Consider the following 11,130-nt stretch of genomic DNA (forward strand, 5'->3'; position numbering starts at 1 on the left):
ATTTGTTATGGTCTCCATAGATAAAAACTATTGGAAAAATCCTAACTCCAGTTTGCTATTATTAAGTGATTTTGAAAATTTAAGAAAATTTAATAATGAAAATTTAAGATGAAAATCATTTAAAAAGAAGTTGAAGAAAAAAAATAATTGAAGTAAAGCAGATTGGATGTCATCTTGAGGCCAATGCCCACAAAGGTATCCCAATAATACTGAAAAGAATCTGATGGTAAGCATAAATTAAATACATGAAATATTTTTTTATTTTGTTTTATTAAAAATAATTTTATGTTTATTTATTTTGGAAGGAGAGAGAGAGAGAGAGAATTTGAAGCAGGATCCAGGCTCTGAGCTGTCAGCAGAGTCAGACGTGGGGCTCAAACTTACAAATTGTGAGACCATGACGTAAGCCAAAGTTGGACACTTAACTGACTGAGCCATCCAGGAGCCCCGAAATATTTTTTGTTTTAATATTAATAGCCATAATGTGCTAAGTGCTCTTTACCTAATAGGTTAACTTTTATACTGCAATATAAGTTTATACAAAAAATCAATCCAATTGTAAAAGGAGTACACAATAACTGTGTTATTACTTTTGATTTGATTTATCTTAATCATATAAAACATAGGCATTATAAGGAGAAAATGCATTTGTATATACACATAGATGTATATACATATATGTAACATAAGACATAGTATAAAAAATAATATGTACATATAATTTATTTAGGAATATATATATTATATTTTTATATTGCAATCAGCAGCGTGGTTCAAATATTTGCTTACTTGTTTTAAGAAGTAAACAAACAAAAAACTAATACCTGAACATGAGTTTGCTGTCTTAACATTTTTTTTGGAAATGTTGGTTAAAGATTCCTACTCTCCAGATACACTGCTTTCAAATATGATTTTATAAATCTGGTAAGAAGCTTATTTAGGGGCACCTGGCTGGCTCAATCAGAAGAACATTCAACTCTTAATCTAGGAATCGTGAGTTCAGACCTCATGTTCGGTTTAGAGTTGACTTAAAAAAAAAAAAAAAAAAAGAGGCAGGTTCTCTTACACTGATTGCCTGAGTTGTGCTGTAAGAAGCAACAACCTCTCTTCTTCCCCTCTGCTATCTGCTCAGCAGCTGCAAAGCAGCAACTATGCATGAATGCATCTCAATCCACGCTGTCCAGGCTGGCATCGAGATTGGCAATGCCTGCTGGGAGCTCTATTGCTTGTAACATGGCATCCAGCCCAATGGTCAGATGCCAAGTGACAGGACCATTGGGAGAGGAGATGACTCTTTCAACACCTTCTTCAGTGAGACAGATGCTAGCAAGCATGTGTCCATGGCAGTGTTTGTAGACCTGGAACCCACAGCCATTGATGAAGTTTGCACTGGCACCTACCGCCAGCTCTTCCATTCTGAGCAGCTCATCACAGGCAAGGAAGATGCTGCTGATAACTATGCCTGAGGGCCCTGCACCATTGGCAAGGAGATCATTGACCTTGTCTTGGATCGAGTTCAGAAACTGGGCAACCAGTGCACAGGTCCTAGAGCTTCTGGGTTTTCCACAGCTTTGGAGGGGGAACTGGTTCTAGGTTCACCTCCCTGCTGATGGAACATCTCTCTGTCAATTATGGCAAGAAGTCCAAGCTGGGGTTCTCCATTTACCCAGCCCCCCCATGTTTCCACTGTTGTTGTTGAGCCCTACAACTCCGTTCTCACTACCCACACCACCTTGGAGCACTCTGATTCATGTTAGATAATGGGGCCACATCTATGACGTCTGTCGAATAAACCTTGATATTGAATGCCCAAAATACACTAACCTGAATAGGCTGGTAAGCCAAATTGTGTCCTCCATCACTGCTTCCCTCAGATTTGATGGAGCCCTGAATGTTGATCTGACAGAATTCCAGACCAACCTGGTGCCCTATCCCCGCATCTACTTCCCTCTGGCCACATATGCCCCTGTCATCTCGGCTGAGAAAGCCTACCATGAACAGCTTTCTGTAGCAGAGATCACCACCACCAAGACATGCTTTGAACCAGCCAACCAAATGGTGAAACGTGACCCTTGCTATGATAAATACGTGGCTTGCTGCCTGTGGTACTGTGGTGATGTGGTTCCCAAAGATGTCAATGCTGACATTGCCACTATCAAGACCAAGAGTACCACCCAGTTTGTGGACTGGTGACCCATTGACTTCAAAGTTGGCATTAATTACCAGCCGCCCACTGTGGTACCTGATAGAGACCTGGCCAAAGTAAAGTGAGTTGTGTATGTGCTGAACAACACCACAGCCCTTGCTGAGGCCTGGACTCCCCTAGACCAGAAGTTTGACCTAATATATGCCAAGCATGCCTTTGTTCACTGGTATGTGGGTGAGGGCATGGAGGAAGGAGAGTTTTCTGAGGCCCGTGAGGACATGGCTGCCCTTGAGAAGGATTATGAGGAGGTTGGTGTGGATTCTGTTGAAGGAAATGGTGTAGAAGAAGGAGAGGAATACTAAAATTAACAATGTCACAAGGTGCTGCTGTTACAGGGAAGCTTATTCTGTTTTGAATATTGGGAAGTTGTGCTCTGAACAGTTAATTTTTATGTAGCAGTGTATATTCTCATATCCAATTACTGACCTATGCTTTAAAACACAACGCTTTGTTATAGATCCAAGCTGTCCATTTCTCTGATGAATTTGAATAAAGAATTCCCTGTCTTAAATGAAAAATAAAGAATGCTTATTTATTTTGAATTCATAAAATTATCTGCCCCAAATAGTGGTGTTAACTACATGAAGCATAAAATGACTTTGACTTGGTAAACATTTTGTCTTATTGCATATGTAGTTCATTACTTTTAAAAATTGTAACTATTTCCCTGTGCTATCACTAAACTGAAATTTTAGAGTGACAAATGTAAGGGGAATTAGGTAGAATAATTCCCCTTATAGGGATTGGAGCAGTTATTAGTTGTTACACAATATTATAGTATTTTTTAGTAACATTAACTTATAAAATTTTTGTCTTATAGCCTTCTACTTAAAATTCCTTTGGAATCACAGAAAATGAAAACAATGACGCAACGAATACAAAATGAAGGCTTGTGTTTAATTAAGGGATCTTCCTATTGTGCTTTTTTGGCCTTTGAAGAACACTGTATTACATTCTTTTAAAAAAAGAAAGCAAGAAGAAATGGAAGGGGAAGGAAAGAAAAGAAAAGAAATCTGGTAGAGCACAAACTAATAATATTAGAAAAATAAGTAAGACCTGAATCTAACCTTGTCAGAACCCATTGTCTGCTGGGAGAGTAAGATAGCTAAAGCTTCACAATGAAAAGTGGTGAACGTGTTTTCCACTGCCATGGTAACCACAGATTTGGAGCCCAACCTCCAGAGAAAGTTCAGGAGGACATCCTTAACTTCTGATGCCAAAATTTTGGAATGTTTTTTTCCGAGTGAGCATGAGGAGAGCACTTTAATAAGTTTCAGCTATGCTCTCAATTTGTATGCTTTTGAACATTTAGGTTCCACTCGGTATTTTGTAATTATAGGTATAAAACCTTTTCATGTCCACTAAAACAGGTACTAGATTGAATGCAATTGAGAGTTAAGTGTTTTAAGCCAATTAACAAAGGTTTTTTTTTTTTTTTAAAGATTCTTTATTCTTTTGGTTTAATTATCTCAAGCTGAGATTGCAAAATAATTTCTGTAGTTGTAACTTACCAAATCTCAAATAGGACATTGATGCAATTAATAATGTTGCAATATCTTTTCTCTTCTAAATATATGGCATATACCTGGATTTTAGAGTTACAAAGTCTCGCATTTGGAGCCTTGCTTCATTACTAATAAGCTATTTAAACTGGAAGTTTATTTCATTTTAATTTTTTAAAGTTTATTTATTTATTTTGAGAAAGAGATATACAGAGAGAAAAACCTGGGGGAGGGGCAGAGACAGAGGAGAGGGAGAGAATCCCAAGTAGGGTCCCTCCACACTGTCAGTGCAGAGCCTGATGCGGGGCTCAAACTCACAAACTGTGAAATCATGACCTGAACTGAAACGGAGAGTCAGATGCTTAACCGACTGAGCCACCCAGGTGCCCCTGATCTGGAAGGTTATTAACCTCTATGAGTCTTAGTTTCTTCATCTCTAAACTAGGGATAATAGCAACTGTTTGTGCTTATTTCAGCACCTCAGACGTAGAAGGCACTGAATAAATCATTACAACCTGGTTGCCCTTTCCTTAAAGCTCATCCATAATTGAGTAGTCCAAGCAATGGTGTCTGGTTTTGAGGACCTAGAGTGTGATTTGCAAAATTTGTTTTTACTCTTCTTACAAACTAATAAGTTAGTATGTTACTGTTTTGTGGATCCTGGCCCAAAACACAAGACTAATGGATTAGAAAGAAAGGACTTTGTTCTTTACAGCACAGTAAGCTGCATGAGCTCTGGGTGGATGCTATGCATGCAGTGAGTTTCCACTGAGGCTGAGGAATACTGAGCATAAGGAATTCATCACTTTTATAGTAAGCAGTAAGCAAACCTACTCTTTGTCTGGGGGAGACATTACCTCATCCTTCAGGGTTACTCACTGCAAACACAACCCTGAGAAATGTCCCAGGGAAGGAACAGAAAGAGCCTTGCATTTCTGGCATACCCAGCAAGAATGTACATGGATGCTCAAGGCTCGTGGTGAATTGCCTGTCCACTCCTACCTACCTCATAGGTGAGATTGTTATTTTTTTAAATATTTTTTAATGTTTATTTTTGAAAGAGGGAGAGTGAGAGAGAGAGAGAGAGAGAGAACAAGTGGGGGAGGGACAGAGAGAGAGAGGGAGACACAGAATCGGAAGCAGGCTCCTGGCTCTGAGCTGTCAACACAGAGCCCAATGCAGGGCTCAAATCCACGAACCGCGAGATCATGACCTGACCTGAAGTTGGACTCTCAACCGACTGAGCCACCCAGACGCCCTGAGATTGTTATTAAAATACAGATTGAGAGGGGCTTTGAGCTAATTTTTAAAAATTAGCAAATGTGACAACTCATAGAATTTAGCATGATACCTGACACAGTGTTTAAATGAATAAATTAATGAATAAGTGAGAAATATGCCCACGAAAATATAAGTATATGTATTAAGTTGGCTTTTGTTGTAATTTTATTTTAAAACTAAAATAAATGTTAAATGGATACAAACTTGTAAATTAAAGTAAAACTATGTATCTTGATTATGGCTGTATTTTATAAAACCATGAGATAGCCAGAGTCCTACTAGGAAATGTAGAAATCTATCTGTGAGAGATAATAACAGAAATAAAAGGGGACTTGGCTGTTTGAACAGATAAATGGCCAGAATTGACAACATCAAAGTAAATATATTCATAATTATTGAATTTGGTAATTATTGTTAACCGTCTTCAGCTATTTAAATTGTAATTTAGAGAAAGGAGTAAATACAATGAGTAACTGACCGAATATACGATATTAGAAAGTCCATAGGGCTACTCAAAACCCATAGGGCTACTCTACTAATCAGTTTTAACTCGGCGGAGCTACCTTACCTAGATATACTTTTTGGCTTTCACACCACACCACTTCTTTTTATTGTTTCAAAGCCAAGCTTCTATATCATAAGACAGCTGCTTAATTGAAACTCAAAATATCTTTGGACAACAATTCTTAACATGCTCTGATGAATTTCAGTTCTGCCTTTCTATAAAGTGCAAAATGTGGAGGGTATGCTCAATAGCTTTTGTCACCCTAAGAACAGCAGGGTATAAATTAAACAATCCATGCAGTGAGAGCAGACACTGCCCTCCTCACTTAAAGTCCACACTTACAATTTCCAAAATCCTCTGAAATATTGAATGCAACTAATTGCACCATAAAATATGAAAGCTTTAACCACGTTTGAAAGGTAAAGAAAGTTGAGCCATTACCAGAAAGGAAATCTTACAGATAAGTGAGCAAAAACCTGCAAGGAGTCGAGTTCTTACTAGTCAGATCATCCTGAGTCTATTGCAGATGGGCACTAAGGCTACCTTCTCATGGTCTCTCTCTCTCTTCCTCTCCTCCCTTAAGATCCTTGTACAGTCCTTCACCCCTTCCCACCTTCTCCCTCCCCAGTCTCACCATCCTACGTCCTTTTCCCCATTCTCTGACTCAAAGTCCTTCTGATTCTGACAAACTAACTGAGCTAGAGAATGAGAAAAGAAAGTGAGGGTGGGAGGTTTGTGGGCACTACAGGCTATCAAACCCTACGCACAATGGAGAAGAGGGAAAATTGAATACCATGAGATGAAAATCATGAAAACAACAAATCTTTCCCTTAATACAGAATCTAGTATTAGTCTACTAATTACTAATCTAGTAATTTTGCCAAAGAGTAGTATTTTTTTCTCCTACCTTGTTCTTTTTATAGTATCCCTGCTTTGGGTAAGCCACGTCTCCAGCAGAGTTGTGGGTAACTATCCTGTCCTAGAAAAAGAATGGGAGGAAATAGAGTCTTTTGCCAAGAATACATGTTACTTTTGCACGTGGTTGGTTTATTAGCAGCATCACATAATATTTTCTTATCTCGTAACTCATATTTGTCCACCCCAGTGATAGACCTTACCTTGATTTCTGAGTGTCATGGAGCACATAATGCAAACACAGCTGCTAAATTGCTCTCTTTATTATCTCCTGGATCATCTTTCCCTTACTTTTGATATCATACCCAATTTTTACCACCTGATGGTACTTATCAATTTCCCTCATATAAAAAAGGTATGTATACACACATCCTTCATATTCTCTGCTAGACTGTAAGCTAAGAACAAGTTGTATTTTTAATTTTTTATAAGCCCACCACTTGACATCTGATCAATATTAAGAACATATAAATAAAGAAATATTGGTTGAAAAAGAGGGTGAATAAACATTCTCTTTCTTTCTACAACTCTGTGATGACTGCTTTGGTTTCTCTTTCATTTGGCATCTTTAACTCTTTAGTAGTTTTACTGTATGGCTCTTGCTATAATGCCTCCATCATCTTAACTTTCTAAGGCTATGAGATCTTCTCTGTGCTACCTTTATAACTGCTGTGATATGATGACACACTTTCATAGCTTTGTACTATATTTTTAATGTCATCTCTTATGAACATAAAATGAATTCTATGCAGACACATGGCAGAAGAGGCCATTTACAAAAGAGCTCTATTTTGTTATTTGCAATCTTCCCAAGTATGACCATAGTTTAATACTTAAGTTGAGAGGAAGCTGTCTTTCAGTTATGAGACATTTTATTAAATGTGACTGAGTGGGAAGTTTGGGAGGAAGCGATGAGTTTAAATTTAAAGAAAAACTTATTATGCACTTATTAAGTAAATGTTTAAAACAGAAAATACTCTGCTGCTCTGCCCCCAGTCCTTCTAATAATTATCTTTATAGCTCCATAACTCTAAATAGTTCATTACTTCGAGATTTATCATCTTTGTTTAATATGCACTACATCTTGACCCCTAATACAAATTACTTATCATACTAATTTTCCCATCCATACCTTCTGCCAAATTAAGTTGTTGCTTTATTTCCATTATTGATCCACCATTACTAGGTAAACATGGGTAAGTTACTTAACCCTCTGTTGCCTCTGTTTTACTGACTCCCAAATAAAATCTGAGTACTTCATGTAATTGCTGTGGAAATTAAATGAGTTAATACATATGTAAAGAACTGTGTTTAGCACACAGTAAATATTATATAAGTAATGACTTCTGTTGCTGTTTTCCTTCAAATGGTTACATTTATAATTAACATTATATTCTGAAATATTGACTTCTCATTCCATCAGTTTAGAAAATATATACTGGCTCCCTACTCAATGAGCTATTCTTGCATTTTCCTCCATCTGGCCTCTGATTTTGCCCTTCCAAGTGTATAGGAATTAAAATAATTAATTTAATTAAATGTGTTAATTTAATCCAATAATTAATTCTGCTTTGTAACCAATTGAGGTTTCTGAGTTTTGTAAGGAATGATCTTAAAAATTGAACCCCTCCCCGCAAAAGACAGCATTTACATTATGGCAATGATGTGAACATTGTTTACTAAATAGTAAACTAGATGATATACATCTTTATAAGTCCAAAATCATTACCATGCACCAATCAAAAAATGATATTCCACACATTGATAAAATATTTCCTCTTCTCACATTCAATCATATATTCAAATCATTCCATATTTTAGTTTACTATATTTAAACTTGTTTTATTTTGTTTGGGGGGGGATTGTGATTCTGTTTTTTTTTTTTCTTTTTGTTTTGTTTTGTTTTTTTAAAGAGAGTGCAAGTGAGTGAGAGAGAAGGAGAGAATCTTTTTTTTTTTTTTTTAATGTTTATTTCTTAATTTTGAGAGATAGCATGCGTGCCTGAGCAGGGGAGGGTCAGAGAGAGAGAGGAAGAGAGAGAATCCCAAGCAGGCTCCACTGTCAGTGCAGAGCCCCACAGAGGGCTCAATTCCACAACCCTGGGATCATGCCCTGGGCAGAAACCAAGAATCAGCACTCAACTGACTGAGCCACCCAGGCACCCCTAAACCATTGTTTCTTTTTTTTTTTTTAATTTATTTTTTAAACATTTATTTATTTTTGAGACAGAGAGAGACAGAGCATGAACAGGGGAGGGTCGGAGAGAGGGAGACACAGAATCTGAAACAGGGTCCAGGCTCTGAGCTGTCAGCACAGAGCCCGACGCGGGGCTCGAACTCACAGACCGCGAGATCACGACGTGAGCCGAAGTCCGCCGCTTAACCGACTGAGCCACCCAGGCGCCCCTAAACCATTGTTTCTCATAAGGCTCTTACTTTTCACTGTTATTTCTAATTGCTTTCCTTTTGCCTTGCTGGTAAAAGAAACATAACCTTCCACTGTATGCTGTAGATTACCCACCTTGTACGTACTACTATCTGTTGTATTACTATCCCAGGAATCTTCTGATTTCCTGCTTCCATCTGGACAAACTTTGTCTTGATTTTCCTATGGCTTAGTTTCATTGTTTTAATGCTTTCCACATCTTTCACTTTATTCCTTGTTTTGCTAAAGTACATATTCAAGTAACGTCCTCAAAAAAAGATGATTGGGAGGTAAACTTCTGAGGTCTTGCATGTCTGAAAATGTATTCTTTGCCCTCATAATTGTCTGATAATTTAACTGGACATGAAATACTGAAATTTAACTGGACATAAAATACTGAGTCCAAAATCATTTCCCCCAGAAGTTTATAAACGTATTTCTTTATTATTTGCTCATATCCAGTGCTGCTAATTAGAAGACAGATCCCAGTTGGATACTCATTACTCTGTTAGTGAACCTGGATTTTCTTTGTGGAGGCTTTTAGAATTTTATCTTTCTTCTTGGTAAATTGAAATATAAAGAGGACATATGTGTACGTAATTATATATATAACTTTGTATTATATACATATTATATATTCTATACATAATATAGATTATATATAATATATATATTATATACATGTAGCTTACTCAATTCTTCATAGGTATTTTCTATTTAAAACTTTGTTTTCAGGGGCACCTGGGTGGCTTATTTGGTTGAGTGTCCAAATTTTGATTTCGGCTCAGGTCATGATCTCAGTTTGTTAGATGGAGCTTTGAGTCCTGAGTGTTTGGTGCTGACAGCATGGAGCCTGATTGGAATTCTGTCTCTCGTCTCTTTCTCCTCTCTTTCTGTATGCCTCTCACCGTACTCACGCACACTCTCTCTCTCTCTCAAAGTAAATTAGCATTTAAATAAATAAATAAAACAAAAACTTTGTTTTCAGTCCCCAAACATTTCTTTTCTTTTATAATTTCCTCCACCCTAATTCTTCAATTCTCTTTTTCAGAAATATAGGTTTGTCAAATGTTGGAGTTCTTGGAATGAGCCTCTAAATACCATCTTTCCATCTTTATCTTTTTCCTTCTCATTCTGGGAGACTTTCTTGCAGTCCTTCTACTGATTTTTTAAAAATAATTTTTTTTCAAAAGTTTTTGTGTCTTCTGATTATTTTTCATAGTTTCTGGCATAGTCCATAGTAGTTTTATGAATAAAATATCATTTTGAACTTTTCAGAGAGTACAGACCCAATTTTTAAAATGTTTATTTGTTTGTTTATTTTGAGAAAGAGAGAGCACGCTCTCAAGTGGGTGGAGGGGGAAAGAGAGGAAGAGAGAGAGAGAGAGAGAGAATCCCAAGCAGGCTCCGAATGAGCCACCAGGCGCCCCCATACCCAAGTTTTATTAGTGTTATAGGTTCTCTATCACAAACTGGCTCTGTTTTTGCCAGCTTTTCTGTTTGTTTGTTTGTTTGTTTGTTCATCTTGCCCTTTTGCATTTAGACTGTTAATTTTCTTCATATTTCTGGGATATATATTTGTCCTTTTATATTTATAAAAGAGTAGATTGATTTATACACGCTTGCATGGGTTTCTACTGCTGTGTGCTGTTTCTCCAGTAGGCCTGACTAGTATATGCAGATGAGTTAAAGGTATTCGTTGGCCAACTTTATTTAGGCTTTTTACATAGAGAGCAAGAAGACAGTTTGGAGAACCACTAAAGAGTCAAGAGTGGGGAGGGGGTTACTTTGCTCTGGGATAGAACTCTTATACTAGAAGCCTTGGACCTCCTTAGGAAGTTCTTTAAATTTCTTTAGAAAACTGCCTCCACTCAGCCCTACTGGTAAATTCAGGGCTTTTAATTACTCTGTTCCTACAGGGAGAGTAAAGTCAGGACAAACTGAACAGCTATTTCAGAAGTGAACTTACAACTATCCTGACAGAACATGCCAATTCCACAACTAGAGCCTCTCTAGTTTCCACTGGAAAGTTCAGATTCCATCACACTATAGTTTTCTATTCCTTGTAAAGCTTCTCCAAGTATCATTTGTCAAGAAACTACCAAACATTTTCCATCTTTCAGAAGTTCATTGAAAACTCTGGTTAAGTAATCAACCACTTTCCCATTTTATTTACTGTTATGCATTTCTTTACTGTCATTTAGTTGATGATAATGGAGGGGGGGAGGAGCATTAAATAAGTGTAATCAGTCTATTATCTTTATTTACTCATTTTACAAATATTTACTGAGTGTATA

The 11,130-nt window shown here is 37.1% G+C and overlaps 1 pseudogene; it reads left to right on the top strand.

Annotated features, from left to right (window-relative positions):
• The first annotated feature begins 1,151 nt into the window (after window positions 1-1,151).
• Window positions 1,152-2,530, top strand: LOC132667243 (tubulin alpha-1B chain-like; annotated as a pseudogene).
• Window positions 2,531-11,130: the final 8,600 nt, after the last annotated feature.

The sequence above is a fragment of the Panthera onca genome, chromosome B2 (genome assembly GCF_046562875.1).
Source record: "Panthera onca isolate mPanOnc1 chromosome B2, mPanOnc1 haplotype 2, whole genome shotgun sequence".
NCBI classification, from domain to species: domain Eukaryota; kingdom Metazoa; phylum Chordata; class Mammalia; order Carnivora; family Felidae; genus Panthera; species Panthera onca.